This window comes from Leopardus geoffroyi, chromosome D1, assembly GCF_018350155.1.
Source record: "Leopardus geoffroyi isolate Oge1 chromosome D1, O.geoffroyi_Oge1_pat1.0, whole genome shotgun sequence".
NCBI lineage: Eukaryota > Metazoa > Chordata > Mammalia > Carnivora > Felidae > Leopardus > Leopardus geoffroyi.
In genome coordinates this window covers 79,940,614-79,956,809 of record NC_059329.1, presented here as the reverse complement: position 1 = coordinate 79,956,809, position 16,196 = coordinate 79,940,614, and the positions used below count along the sequence as shown (strand labels likewise).

At 36.8% G+C, this 16,196-nt stretch overlaps 1 protein-coding gene and 1 long non-coding RNA gene across 5 annotated transcripts in view; both read right to left on the bottom strand.

The window, feature by feature from the left end:
* LUZP2 (leucine zipper protein 2) overlaps positions 1-16,196 on the bottom strand; it is a 502,216-nt gene that overhangs the window by 300,319 nt on the left and 185,701 nt on the right. The window lies entirely within an intron of this gene.
* Positions 8,227-8,995, bottom strand: LOC123601505. Its single transcript, XR_006714139.1, has 2 exons — positions 8,741-8,995; positions 8,227-8,604 (listed from the first exon to the last, which is right to left on the bottom strand). It is a non-coding gene; the product is annotated as an uncharacterized LOC123601505 (long non-coding RNA).

Here is a 16,196-nt window from a genome sequence, read left to right as displayed (position 1 = left end):
TGAGGCTCTAAGAGGCAAACTGCCACAGGACTATTTTTACGCTAGAGAGGCAAATCTCTCTCATGGTCATGAGAGAATTGATGAAAAAAAAAGTCATTAGATCAGCAGGGATCTTCTTAAGGATAACAGAAATGTTTTTCATAAATAAAGAGCGTTGCTTATATTGCTTTTTTTTAGCAAAGCATAGTTAAATACACATTCAACATTTTGCAGCTTTTCCTAAAATAATTATAACTTGTTTGGTTCATACAGGCTCCCTTTTCTCTCTTAAGTGTCTAAATCATAGGGATTTCCTCCAGTGCCCATGTGCTTCTGTGTTAGCGCATATGTGTGTGTATGTGTGTATATGTGTGTGTGTTGTGAGGTTGGTTAGACAGTTATTTAAGATCAATGCTCATTCGGATTACATTTTATATTTATATTTGTTCTAAACTATCAGTTAACTTAGAAAAACAAATAATATATTAAACCATACCTTGTATCTATGTGTCTGGAGTCCAGGCTTCACAGTTATGAGACTTAAAATATTTGGTGAATGATTCTTTACTCAAAGCCTGAAAACACCACTACCATGTCTATTTTAGTAACATTTGTTATCATTGTTCTGAATAAAGCTTTCTAAAATCAGGATATTCAGGCTTGAAGGTCCCTGCAAAAAAACCCATGCCACTTTCTTTTTGTCCTCTGTATTAAACTGCCACATCTCTCAATATAACCTTCAGGAATAAGAGTCCACCAAGCAACCTATAATACATGCATGGATTTTTAAGATGTACTTAGTAACCACTGGTGGCCTGCCTGGTTAACTGCAGCCTATGAACTCATAATATGTTAACAGCTGGTCACGTACAGTCTTCATTTCTTCAACTGCTACTCATTCTTAAAACCATTCCCATCTTGCATCAAGACCCCTTAGTCCAGTAGAATTTTTCCACTAAATCCCAACATCAGTTATTATAATTTCTATTAAATTATAAAATAGTTTCTACATCATTCCACAAATTATTGGACACTGCCAATATATCCAATGTTGCTTTAAGTTCTGGAGTTATAGTTTTTTTTTTTAAATAAACAAAACAAAACCCCTTTATTGGGAAATATAGTCTAATGAGGGGAGATAATTTATAAGCAGTTGAATAAACTACATAATATGGTAGATGTTGGTAAGTGCTAGAAAGAGAAATAAAGCAGAAAAGTATAGGGAATGCCAGTATTGGGCATGGTCCATTTTAAGTTAGGTAACCCGAGAAAATGTGACTAAGATGTTGATAATTGAGGAAGCACTTGAAAGGGTGAAGAAAATGGCCATACGTCAACCTGTAGAATAACTTTTTAGGTAGTAGAAATGGCGAGTACAAATCCAGGAGGTACAATTGTGACTGACACATTCTTTGTCCCTCGCTGACAGTTCCACCATCTTTTTGTTGTTTTTGGCTTCTATTCCAACAAAAATCTATGCCGTGGTTCCTCAGTGCTCAAAATTCTGACAGTCTCTTTCATCTATATTCTCTCCATTAGTGGCCTCATCCATTCCATGATTTTAGGTGTCATCTCTCTTTTGATAGCTCCCAAATATTTATCTCTAGAAGGGTACTCTTCTGAGCTCGATATCTATAACCCATCTGCCCTCACATTTCCACCTGTATCTTAGACTTCTATCCTAGATAAAACTTTTCCCCATGTTTCCCCCAGCACAGCTAATCATAAAACACTTCCAATTCTCAACCAAAACACAGTCATATTCTATGTCTCTATTTTTCTACTTTTAGTAGTCAATCCATCAGTAATCTCTGTACATTTTAATTCCAGTATGCATTTCAAATATTAATGCATCTCTTACCTTGCCTGTCCATACTCTAATCTGCCTAAAGTAGATCCTCTGCTTACACAGATGATTCACCCTTCAATAAATTTTTCACAAGTAGCTAAAATAAGTCTTTTTCAAAATGTAAATCTTTTTTGTCCCCTGGTTAATGTTCTTAGTATCATAATCCACTTAGAAACCCAAAGTCCTTTTCATGATCTAAACAAACTTTAATCATCTCATATTTCATCCATACGCTTCTCCTAGCTCACAAAACTCTAGTCACACTAATCCTAAAAAAAAAAAAAAAAAAAAAAAAAAAAAAAAAAAAAAAATCAAGGTAACTCAGCTTTTTTCTGCATCACAAGGCCTTTGTACTCCTATTTATACATCTAGAGGTTCTTTTCTTCATCTATGTATGGCTAATTCTCTCATGTACTTAGAATAACAGTTTATATGTTACCTTATTAAAGAGGTCATATATAAATTAACCACTCATATTTTTCTATCACAAGATTCTGTTAATGTTTACAGAAATTCTTCAAATCCGAGACTTCTGGGGGAAGATGGCCGAGTACGAGGATCCTAAACTCACCTTGTCCTATGGATACAACTAGATAACAGGCATCATTGCAAATAATCCAGAAAATGAACCAAAGACTGGCAGAACAAAGTCTGCGAATAAATGTAGAGAAGAGGCCACATAGAAGAGGGTAGTAAAGACAGACACGGTGGGGAGTTAAACCCCCTGGGTGTGGGTGCTGCAGGGAGGTGGAGAGGTGAGAAATATTATCACACCAGGGAGCCTGCACAACAGAGAAGAATCCCCACAGCAGTTGGCTTTGAAAATCAGAAGGGCTAAGTTTCTTGGTTTCTTATAACCAGAGGAACTTAAGTCCTAGAAATTTAAATCAGCAGGCTCTGCTCTGGGAGAGCCTGGAAGGGGCAAGAAGAAGTCCCCACCCTTAAAGAGATGGCACAGCAAACAGCCTAAAACAGCAGTTTGAAAGACACCTGGGGCATATCGGAGAGATAGTTACTAATCTCAGAGTTTGCTGAGGGATTTCTCCAGGAACAAAGGAGCTGGCAGGCATCTTTTCCCTCCTCTACCCCTCCAGCATAATCACAAGTCAACCTGAGGTGCTGGCATTCATACCTAATTTGCTTCCACTGCATCCCACCCCCTCCAGACAGTCTTGCCTCAGTCCCAGCTCTGTGGGTCCCCTACCCCAGAAGACCAGAGCAAAGTTTGCCAACATGGCATTTCCCATCCTCCCTGGATGATACACACACCTTGTGCAAGAGGACCAGCACCACCTTCTTAAAAGTGTGTACCCTACCAACTACTTTCAAGAGCAAGAGACCTAGCTGACTTTCCTAACACACAGAAACAGACACAGAGAGTTAGGCAGAATGAAGACACAGAGGAATATTTCTCAAGTGAAAGAACAGAACAAAATCACAGCAGGAGACCTAAGTTAAAGGGAGATAAGATATCTGATAGAGAATTTACTTATTTTTAAATGTTTACTTATTTATTTTGAGAGAGAGAGAGAGATAGAGAACAAGCAGGGGAGGGGCAGAGAGAATCCCAAACAGGCTCTGCACTGTCAGCGTGGAGCCTGATGTGGGGCTCGAACTCACAAACCCCGAGATCATGACCTGACTGGAAATCAAGAGTCAGACGCTTAACTGACTGAGCCACCCAGGTGCCCCTATCTGATAGAGAACTTAAAGTAAGGATCATAAAGATACTCATTAGACTTGAGAAGAGATTGGAGGATATCAATGAGGCCCTTAACACAGAGATAAAAAAGAACCAACCAGTGATGAAGAACATAATAATTGAAATTAAAAATATACTTTTTTTTTTTTTTTTAATTTTTTTTTTTCAACGTTTATTTATTTTTGGGACAGAGAGAGACAGAGCGTGAACGGGGGAGGGGCAGAGAGAGAGGGAGACACAGAATCGGAAACAGGCTCCAGGCTCCGAGCCATCAGCCCAGAGCCCGACGCGGGGCTCAAACTCACGGACCGCGAGATCGTGACCTGGCTGAAGTCGGACGCTTAACCGACTGCGCCACCCAGGCACCCCAAAATTAAAAATATACTTGATGGAATAAATAGCAGGCTAGAGGAAGCAGAGAAATGAATTAATGACCTGGAAGACAGACTAGTGAAAAGTAATCAAGTGAATATATCAGAGGAAAATAAATTATGAAAATTGAGAATAGTCTTCGGGAACTCAGTGACTCCATCGAGTGTAATAACATTTGTATTATAGGCATCCCAGAAGAAGAGAGTGAAAAGAGGGCAATTTATTTGAAGAAATAATAGCTGAAGACTTCCTAAATCTGGGGAAGGAAATAGGTATCCAGACTCAGGAGACACAGAGGTCCTCCAAAAAAATCAACCCAAGGAGGTCTGAACCAAAACACACAATAATTAAAATGGCAAAAAGTAGTGATAAAGAAAAAATTTTAAAGCAGCAAGAGAAAAGAAAGCAATTACATCCCAGAGAAACCCCATACATAAGGTTATCAGCTGATTTTTCAGCAGAAACTTTGTAGGCCAGAAGGAAGTGGCATGATATATTCAAAGTGCTAAAAGGGAAAAATCTGTAGCCAGGAATACTCTATCCACCAAGACTATCATTCAGAATAGAAGGAAAGATAAAGAGTTTCCTAAACAACAAAAACTAGAGTTTGGGACCACTACACCAGTCCTACAAGAAAATTAAAGGAGATATTTTCAGTGAAAAGGAAAGACCACAAGTGAGAGACTGAAAAACAAAAAACACAAAAGCAGTAAAAAATAAGTATTTCTGTAAAATTAAATCAAGGGATTCATAAAATAAAAGGATATAAAATATAACCCCATATACCTAAAATGTGGGGGATGGGGGAGGGAATGAGTTCAAACTTAAGTGACCACCAAGTTCACATAAACTGCTCTATGCTGAAGATGCTATATACAAACCTAATGGTAATGACACATCAAAACCAGTACTAGATATACAAAAATAAAGAGAAAGTAATCCAAGTATATCACTAAAGAAAGCCAACAAACCATGAAAGTGAGCAAGAGAAGGATCAGAGAAAAACTACAAAAATAACCATAAAACAAGTAACAAAATGGCAACCAATACATATCTATCAATAATAAATTTTTTGAATGTAAATGGACTAAATGCTCCAATCAAGAGACATCGGGTGACAGAGTGGATAAAAAAAGCAAGACCCATTTATATGTTGCCCACAAGAGACTCATTTCAGATTGAAGATACATGCAGACTGAAAGTGAGGGGATAGAGAAGCATTTAATGTGCAAATGGAGACAGATACCATATGTTTTCACTCTTATGTGGATCCTGAGAAACTTAACAGAAGACCATGGGGGAGGGGAAGGAAAAAATAAAAGTTAGAGAGGGAGGGAGCCAAACCATAAGAGACTTTTAAAAACTGAGAATAAATTGAGGGTTGATGGTGGGGGGGGGGGAGAGGCAGGGGAGGGTGGGTGATGGGCACTGAGGAGGGCACCTTTTGAGATGAGCACTGGGTGTTGTATGGAAACCAATTTGACAATAAATTTCATATTAAAAAAATAATATATTTTTTTTTTAAAAGCAAAAAAACAAAAGAGAGCTCGTATAGCAATACTTATTTTTGTCAGCCAAAACAGACTTTAAAACAGACTGTAATAAGAGACAAAGAAGGATACTACATAATAGTAAAGGAGACAATCCAATGACAGGATATCATTTCTGATATCGTCATATGTGAGAATGTATAAATCCTCCACATTATTTTAAATCTTGTATGATATTTCCTAGAATGAGTATAAACATGACTTATACTCTAAATTAGGATATCTCTATTTTTTTATTACTAAGCAACGCTAAAATAGAGAACATTGTTTTGTACACAATGCTTCTATTCTAGAAATATTAAGATGAGTTCTAGACACTTGGGATAAATCATTGAAAAATAATAAAAAGGCTGCCAATGTGGAAAGGAAAGAGTAGGAAGGACATACAGTGCTGAGTAGGATAGCCAAGGTAAGTATTAAGATGTGAGTAAAGGTCAAAGCAGGTAAAGAAACTGGTTGAACAGATATATGTGGGGAGAACATTCCAGATAGAGAAGTCAGAAAAAATCCTTAAGTTGAAACCAACCTAACATGGTGGAGGAATATCAAAGAGACCCATGGAGCTGTTACAGTGAGCAACAGATAGCTAGGAGGAGAAAAAGCCAGAGTTCAAAGAATGCAGGGCTTTCAGAATATCATAAAGTGTTTGCCATTTACTGTTGGTGAAATCTGAAACCACTGTAAGGTTTTGAAGAGAAATAAAAATAAGTAAAATTTCTCTATCGTATGGTATGACCACTTTAAGCTGTGCCAAATGGGCCTCTCTAAAATTTGCACCATTATACAAGCTACCCATAATGTCTCTTCTAGCTCATCCTAAATATATTTGGGCTATTAGTTACCTTTTTATTTTATTTTTCCAAACTGATTGCTTTCTACTGCATTTTCCTCCTAACTAGAGAGGGTAAACATGATTAGTTTTACATTTATTCACCATTGTACTCTATTTCTCACCTGAATCATTTATTTTATATTGGTAATATTCAGCTTTTAAACATATTCATATATAATCCCCCAACACATTTCTAAAACATGCAGTACAGTGATTTTGTCCTTTGTCCTTGCTTTTCTCTGATAAATTCTAGATCCTACTAAAGTACAAGTAGCTTAAATACTATACAGCAGAAAGATTTTGTTCAAAGGAATAATAAATGAAATATGTAGTTCCGACATTTAGTTTCCATTGTAAAAATGCTCTCTTATGCAATTCTCATTGTATGAAAATAAGCTGCCTTGTTTATTTCCTTCTAATCAACTTAGAATTTAATTCTTTTACATGCTCAGCAGTAATCATGTATTTTATTTAGGGTAAAATATATGTGGCAGAGTAATTTAAGCCCATGTAGTGTATATCAGTTCTCCTTAGCCTTCATATTTAAAACACTCTATCTTGGGGGTCCTGGGTGGCTCAGTCGGTTGAGCATCAACTTTGGCTCAAGTCATGATCTCACAGTCCATGAGTTCAAGCCCCGTGTCGGGCTCTGTACTGACAGCTCGGAACCTGGAACCTGCTTCGGATTCTGTGTCTCCCTCTCTCTCTGTCCCTCCCCCACTCATGTTCTGTCTCTCTCTGTCTGTCAAAAATAAAACATTAAAAAAAAATTTTTAAGTAAATAAATAAGATACTCTCTCTTGCCAATTCTGAAGATGTATTACTTAGTCCTGGGTAAGGGGAGTCAACTGCCTTTATAATCAATTATGTTAAAATTCCCCAAAAATGTTGTCATTCTAGTGGTGTAATGGTGTAATAAATCACCCAATGCTACAAGACCATATTAATTTTCTTTTCTTTTTAACAAAAGATATTTACCAAGCATAAAAGGGTGAGGTATAGAGAAGAATGAAATTAGAGAGTAAAATAAAACTATAAAAGTCAAACAATGTACAAGACTATTAATCCTTAATCAGTTATTTCAAGGGCACCTAGTGTTACTCATAAAAATAGAATTTTACTCAGTTTTAGTGAGGAGCATATAATTTAGCCTCATTTTGTAAAATCCTGGAGAAACATAAAAAAAATAACTGTCACTCAAAAGTGAGTTAATGTCAATGAAAAAATGGAATAGCAGCTGTGAAAATCAAATAGACTCCCATATGTAGCTATTTTCAAGGAAAATACCCAGTGATTTTAACCTTAAGGATATTTTCCTTGTTTTATGGATTAGAAAGTAATGCTTTAATGTTCTCCCAAATGAGAAGGGTAATACTTAATAAAAATTGAGTCAACTTCACCTATATAATAATGTACTAGTGTAAGAAAAAAAATCATACTGTTAAAAAATTTTTTTTTGGTAAAATGTAGCCAAATGACATTATGTATGCTTGGTAAAAATTATTGATTTTTCATCTAGGAACAGTGATGAAATTGTGCTAAATATGAAATAATGACATTAAATGTGTTTTGGGGCCTCAAGATACCAAGTTGTTTTCAACTGTTTGGGATATATACATAATATATACGTGTGTGTATATATATATATATATATATATATATATATATATATATACATATATGATATATAAATATACATATATATAATGAGTATTAAAAACATCGTGAGTGCATTTCTTGCTCATCTACATAGATACTGAAAAAGTTAATTTTATGGTAGAAAGAACCTCATATTCCTGGCACGGCCTTTACTACTTTTCTTATCTGTAGTTTTAGCGTCTTTATGTGATTTTTTTTTTTTTTTCTTTTCCCAGTACTTAGTATCCAGGTACAGCTGGGACAGCAGAATCCGCTGGGGCCATCTTTATGCTCCTGCTTTATCTCAAGTCACAAGACATTTTTATTAAAAACTTCCATTTGGCTCTCCACAGAGTGCCACTCGTGCAATTAACATTGAGCAATATTCCAGGCCAGGCATAACACAGACAGGTAATTGTCTAAAGATGGATAAGTTCTCAAATAACAACTTATTAAGTCCCCTTTCAACAACCCCACCTTTCTAATAGAGTGGTCATCTTTGCTTCCTTTTTCCTCATTCTTTTAAAAATATTCTTCTCATAACAAGACTTCGTGTTCCATGCAATCCTGAAACATTCCAAATTCTAGATCTTAAATGCCAGAAGGAAAAACCTACTTTACCTTCCTATCCATTGTTTTTAGGAATAAATACAGATTTCTGAGTCCTGAAACAGGGTTTCCACTAGAAAAAAAAAAGGGGGGGGGGGACAATATGGACATTAATTTGAACAAGAAAAAAATAATTCATAAGCTTAAAAAAGAAACCAATAAAAACCACATTTATAAACAGCATATTAAATACCTTGTTAATAAACTACCTGATATACTTTCTTCTGCAGTTAATAATTGACTTGTAGATGATCGCATAGAATTTTTTTTAAGAGGACACTTGTTTCTTTAGGCCATTTCTCTGCTTGGTTGGCAATTTTCATGCCACTTATTCTGGGAGCACATTTCAAGATAAAAGATGTCAGATGCTATACAACATGCTCTTAAACACCAGACTGCTTAGAATATGTGTCATCACATTGATGTATTCATTGCACTTTTATGGGGTTTGGCCATATACAGAAATTCTGATAAATTCTATTTCCTAAGAGTCTCATCAAAAAGAAATATATACACTATATTATTGATAGATATTATATTATATTATATTATATTATATTATATTATATTATATTATACAAAATTATATAGTATAATATATATAGTATAGTATATGTATTAAATAAATTATAAATTGTGGGTGCTGCATCTTTTTTTCTTGTTTGGAGAGAAGAGAACCTCTGTGTTGATTAGATATCAGTGAGAACTGGAACCTCTTCTTACTATTTTCATTCTTTTTTTTTTAAATTTTTTTTTCAACGTTTATTTATTTTTGGGACAGAGAGAGACAGAGCATGAACGGGGGAGGGGCAGAGAGAGAGGGAGACACAGAATCGGAAACAGGCTCCAGGCTCTGAGCCATCAGCCCAGAGCCCGACGCGGGGCTCGAACTCACGGACCGCGAGATTGTGACCTGGCTGAAGTCGGATGCTTAACCGACTGCGCCACCCAGGCGCCCCACTATTTTCATTCTTAATAAACTGAAGTTTCCATTTACTATTGTCCACTTCTTCGTATTTCAAATGTTTTTCTTCCACTATTGAGATATTTCAGCCCCTGAGGATTTAGAACATGCATACTTCTTGACTAGACCACTGACCTTCTATCTTCTTATCAGGACACTTGGAGGGTGGGTACAGTGGGTGATAGAAGTGTTATCATTCCACACCTTAGATGGTATACAGCAACACAACTGACTGAATCATGTACATTTATCTCATTATACCCATGTTAAACATAGCTTCATCTCAACTTCTGGAGTTAAATGTATCACCAAAATTCTTCTAGACCAAAAAACACTATACACAAGAAAAAGGAACTCTGAAGAATATCAGAGCAGAAAGAAATCAGTCTTAACCAAATGAAGTTAAACTTTTTTACTTTTGCAAATGTTGCAATATCCAAGACTGTGTTAACGTATTATTGGGAACCTTCTCAGGACCTTGAAAGGAGTTGGTGCAATGGAAGAATCCAGAGCTTCAGTTTCATTGGATTCATGGGAAATCAGCTACAAAGAGCCTTTGTAAAGTGGGACTAAAATAAAGTCCAAACTCTTGAAGTAAAACATTCTTTAAAAAGCAAATGAAGGGGCGCCTGGGTGGCGCAGTCGGTTAAGCGTCCGACTTCAGCCAGGTCACGATCTCGCGGTCCGTGAGTTCGAGCCCCGCGTCAGGCTCTCTGGGCTGATGGCTCAGAGCCTGGAGCCTGTTTCCGATTCTGTGTCTCCCTCTCTCTCTGCCCCTCCCCCGTTCATGCTCTGTCTCTCTCTGTCCCAAAAAAAAAATAAAATAAACTTTGAAAAAAAAAAAAAAAAAAGCAAATGAATGCCCTTATGCAAAGTCTATTCACTCAATGCTTTCTTACCTTGAAGACCTAGAACAAGGTCCTGAAGAAGAGCAGTGTTTTAGAAAACAAACAAACAAACTGGTTATCAGGCATTTAAATTAATATTAATAATTAATGTGATTATTAATTTATTTCAATATGACCATCTAAGCACTATAGAACTGAAACATTAGCAAAAATAAACTATTATCATAATGAAAATTCCTTATCCCAGATTTAAGAGAACGGCTGTCTGTTCCTATTTATTTCCTGAGTCAGACCAGTGTCATAGCATTCTTGCTAACAGTGGGGAAATATGTGTGTAATTAAAAAGGTCTACACTTTTTCTAGAACTTCTCAGATGTTTTCTACAAATCCTTACTGCATTTATTTTTTAATGTTTCTAAAGCTCTGAGAAGTAAATTATTAAAGGAGTCAAAAAGTATGAATTTGCCTAAAAAAGGTACAGAAGGAGAGAGAAAAAAAAATCAGGTAAGAACGGAAGCATTAAGAAAAGAGAATGAAAACATAAAGAAGAACAATTTGGGGTCAGAAGTATAACCCAGTTCTGAAGAGTGAGAGAGAAAAACATATCTATAGATGTAACAAAAATATATATACAGGTATATATAAATTAGCTAGAGATGGGGAAAAAAGAAGTTAGGATTCCTGTTGATTATAGTGAGACAAGGTAAGGAAGCAAGGGCTGGACTCTGTAACTAGATCTCCCAGCTGGGAAACAGAATAAATCTGGAAGTGACTTGGCAGAGAAAACTGCAGGTTATGAATGGCCAACAAGCAGAGCATGGTACCCAAAAGGTATTATGACATGTGAGAGAAAAAAAACCCATAACACAACTGGCACTATAACTCTTGTGTTGCTCTAGATTTCTTAATATATAACCACAGCAGGAAATCGGAGGTCAGTTATATGTAATGATCTAGTGATCTACCCTGGCATTGGAGTCAAGAGTGGAATGCTGAATATTATGTGACAGGGGAGGTGGGAACAGGATTTTAAGAGATTCATCAAAAGCAAATAAAGGGACAAAAGAGTACCTCAGTCATCACCTGAGAATTGAGCAGTAACTGATTTTAAGATACATAAATGATCAGGATCAAGTTCTCAAAAGCAGGCATAAGGTGAAGACAAAAAACTCGAGTGTCAAGTTGAAGTCCCGGTGTTAGACCTATGGAATAAGCACAGACTAACAAAAGGTCAGCCCTGACCTTCTCACAGTAGCAGTCGGTGCTTCCAAAACAGATTTCCTGAGATTAAATCTTTACTATGCAATTCATTAGGTGAATGAAGATTCAACTTACAGAAGTTCATGAACAGGAAAAACTAAGCTATAGTGATAGAATCAGAAGAATGGTTATCCCTTGACAAGAGTGACTGGAAAAGGACCTTGGGGAGCTGTCTATGGTGCTAGAAATACTCTATAGCTTGATATTGGTTGTGGTTACTTGAGTATAAAAACTAACCAGTATTTAATACATGTATTCTTTATGGAGTGGAAGTTAAATCTCAATGAAAAAAAAAAATAGTCAACAGGAAAAAAAAGATGAGACTTGGGTAAGGCCTCCCTTTAAGAAGAATGCTGATCCCTGGGGTGCCTGGGTGGCTCAGTTGGTTAAGCATCCGACTTCATCTCGGGTCATGATCTCACAGTCTGTGAGTTCAAGCCCCGCGTCGGGCTCTGTGCTGACAGCTCAGAGCCCGGAGCCTGCTTCGGATTCCATGTCTCCCTTTCTCTAACCCTCCCCTATTCATGCTCTGTCTCTCTCTGTCTCAAAAATAAATAAACATTAAAAAATATTTTTTTTAATTAAAAAAAGAAGAATGATGATGTCTATCAATTATTTAGTGACTTCCTTATATTAAGCGCTGACCTAATTTATTCAAATATATTTAACCCTTCATATCAGCTGTGAGGGGAATACATTCAGATTTCACTGAGTCTGAGACAGAATTCGTGACTCGCAAATAAATGAAAATTACGCCTGAGCATGATTAGGAGAGCACCTGCATGAGGACATAAAGTGAGGCAATTCAAAACATTGTAGTGTGCAAAGCGTGTAAATAAGTTATTCTGTCTTTGGTAGCAGTTTAACCTAATGGTTATAGATACTGGATCCATAGTCAAACTCTACCAGGTCAAAGCCCATCCCTGCTTCCGAGCAGCTCTGTGACCTACAACCTCTCTGAGCCTCAGTGTGTTCATTGTAAAATGGGCAAATAAAGTTAACTATCTCACAGGTTTATTGTGAGGACTCAATTCATAGGTAAAATGTTTGGGAGATGATCTGGCATATAGTAAATTCTATATAATGTTAGATTGTACATTGTTTCTCAAGAGTGAGTATTGCCTAAGACAGTATTTTTTCTACTTTTTAAATTCAGGGACTGATAAAATTCCCCTTATGCATGTTTTTGGTGACTGACACAGATTTGATAAACTTTTATTTCACCTAACAAAGACATTTGAAAATGAACTACAACACTGTTATCAATGTCATGTTAGAAACCCAAAACCCACGATAAGAATGGGAATTATCTCTATATAAATATCATCATTTAAATGAACAAAATTTAGCTGCCTGGATAACTTCACAGTGCAATGTTTTTATTTTCCTTCCTAGCTTCCCAGATAACTTCACGGAGCAATGCTTTTGTTTTCCTTTCCTAATTTTTATCTTGGAAACAGGAAACCTTCCTCATAGTCCAGTTTATTAATCACAAGCCATCTGGTCCCTCTGGCATTACAGGTGAATGCTAAATCTATGCTGAGACATTTCAAACCTCAGTTTCCATGTTAACTTAACAAGCGGCTCTAGGGAGGGCAAGGGAAAGAGCGTATTATGTGGAAAGGCTCCAGTTATGGGTGAGAAGGTTGAAACTCATTCCACAAGAACGATAAAGCATTCCCTTAACAGCTGGTTTTTGGAAGTCACTATGCTCACAAGCACCACACAATCCCTACTGCCAACAAGACTATACACATGGAAATCAAACTCCTAGGAAGTGGTGGATATCCTGTTTCAAAGAACAGATGTGATTTACATGCATTACATGCAATAGATTCAATGGCCAGTCAGATGCAGATGTAGTGTGGACAGTTGTACTTAAACATTCAGAACAGAACACAGTGGGAAAGTTGAAGAGGGAAATACTTTCTTACATTTGACAACAGCTAACACAGCAAAATATGAGTGTGACAATCAAGTATGATGCCCTTCAATTCTAGTTCAACTAAATATGGAATAATCAAATATTTGCCTTAATTTTCCTCCAAAAATACTTCAGAGTAGCTCAAGGAAGCACATTAGCCCAGACTCACAATTTATTTATTCAATAATTTGTTCATTCATTCAAGAAGCATTTGTTATTTACCATACGTGCCAGAAGCCACCATTGTGGGAGAGTGATGGCACATCAGTGAACAAACCATAATCCCTGCCCTGAAAAATCTTTCAGTCTGTGACAGCTCATGGGGAAAAATGAAGCCTGACTAGGATGTTATAAAAGTAGAGTAGGGAGATACCCAAAACTGACTGTGTTGGGTGGGCAATTACAGAGCATTCTAGAAGGAGGATGATGTTTGATGTAACAGTGTGGGTAAGGAGGAAATGGATACACTGTCATAGCTAGATGACATAGCACATGCAAAAGCATGTGGGAAGAGGGAAGAATATGTGGTCCCACAGAAATGAGCTAATATTTCAACGTGTAGGTAAGGAGAGCACACACTGGGGAGAGTTAGGAGTTGAGAAGAAATGATAGGGAGGCAGATGCTAGAATATGCTGAGCTAAGGAATTTGAATTTTGCACTTGGAATGATAGGCACCTATTTGTCATGACCCTGGGATTCATCTGGGCATTGATGCCTTAGGTGCAAAATACTTTTCAAAAGAAATGAGAAAATTTTCTCAATGATAACCAAGGTTAGAAAGTTGGATTGAGATAAAAACATGTAAGGTTCAAGTAAGAATGGGCTATAGAAAAAGTGTCAAGAAGGCAGAACTCTAGGAAAAACAAAAAACAAAAACAGGAAGGCATTCCTTTGTATCCAATTTAGTTTAGGGAATTGTATGAAAATAAATATCTAACATATGTTGTGTACAGTGTTATGATGCTATGTATCATGTTACAATAATTCAAAATCCTCAGTAAAACCTCAGAGACATATAATCCTTTGTGGGGAGTGGTATTTTATTTTAATGCCTATTTATTTATTTTGAGAGAGAAGGAGACAGAAGGAGAGAGACAGAAAGAGAGAGAGAATCCCAAGCAGGCTCTATGCTCAGTGCAGAGCCCAACACAGGGTTTGATCTCACAACCATGAGATCATGACCTGAGCCGAAATAAAAAGTTTGACGTTTAACCGACTGAGCCACCCAGGTGCCTCGGGAATCATATTTTAAGGGAGTAAAGTGAATATAGAAAAATAAATAGATACAGTGTATGAATGGAAATTCAGGAAAAAAGGAAATTCTGAGCAAGGTATTATAACAAAAACATAAGCATTTAAGACCCCTAGACATATTAATGAGGACAGGGTAGTGCTAAATTCTATACATTTCTGAAATGGGAGCTTGAGTTAAGTTTTAAGATCCCTAAGATAAGATTAACTCCAAATAACAGAGGAAGAGGACTCAGGGTAGCAGGTATCTGAATAAACTGCATCACCAGATGGGGCTTAACTGTGTCTCTGAGACCTAGAACCAGAGATAGATTAGTGATCTAGGAGTTTGTGTATGATTTTGTTGTTTAGGGGTGGTGGTGGTAATAATAATAATAATGATGATGATGATGATAATATCAAGAAGATATTAAATAAGAGTAGTATCCAAAAGGCTGGTTGACAGGCACCTTAACAAGTCAATGGTCATGATTTTTTTTTTTTTTTTTACATTTATTTATTATTGAGAGACAGAGAGAGACAGAGCATGAGCATGGGAGGGGCCAAGAGATGGGCAGACACAGAATAGGAAGCAGGCTCCAGGCTCTGAGCTGTCAGCACAGAGCCCGACGCGGGGCTTGAACTCACAAACCTAGAGATCATGACCTGAGCCGAAGTCGGACGCTTAACCGACTGAGCCACCCGGGCACCCCGGTCATGATTCTAAAGATAATAAAAACATAATCTTGGTCCACACCTCAAATGGAAATTAGGTTTTCTAAAATTGAATAGGTGATTTCTTCCATTCATTGAAAGGAATAGGAAGAAAATAAGCACAGGAACATTTCTCTACAGTTGGAGAATAGGGGAATATAGAGGCAATACACAAACTCCACTTGCATAGGGACCCTAGTGCTGTTTGACAAGGATGTTCTCTAATCCCACTGTATCCTGAGAATCTCCCCAAAGGAAAAATTTTGTGAATTAACATTTTCGTTTTGGATCTACTGAAATATTTACCTTAAACGATGACCCAAACAATCAAACTGCTCTCTCATATAGGAAACACTTAGATAAATAAGTAGGACAAACAGACACAGGAAAAAAAAAAAATCACTAAATATATCACATAGTATGACAGAGGAATATGGGAAATAGAAAGTTAAAGGTAGCGTAACTCTTGCTTATCAAGAAATTTTATGAGGAAAGACAAAAACATATTTGTAAAATGAAGGAAGTGATGACTCTAATAGAGTAGAAAATGGTAGGAAGCATTCTCAGCTGCAGAATCAGGGAAGACAGAATGGGGGTGACTTTTAAGAATAACTATTAAGTTATCTCCAAAACTGGGATGTGTGTGCTAACAGTTTACTTGAGTGATCCCACGAAACCCTAGGTAAGGAATTAGGAAGTGAAATGGGAATGGAAGGACACTAGT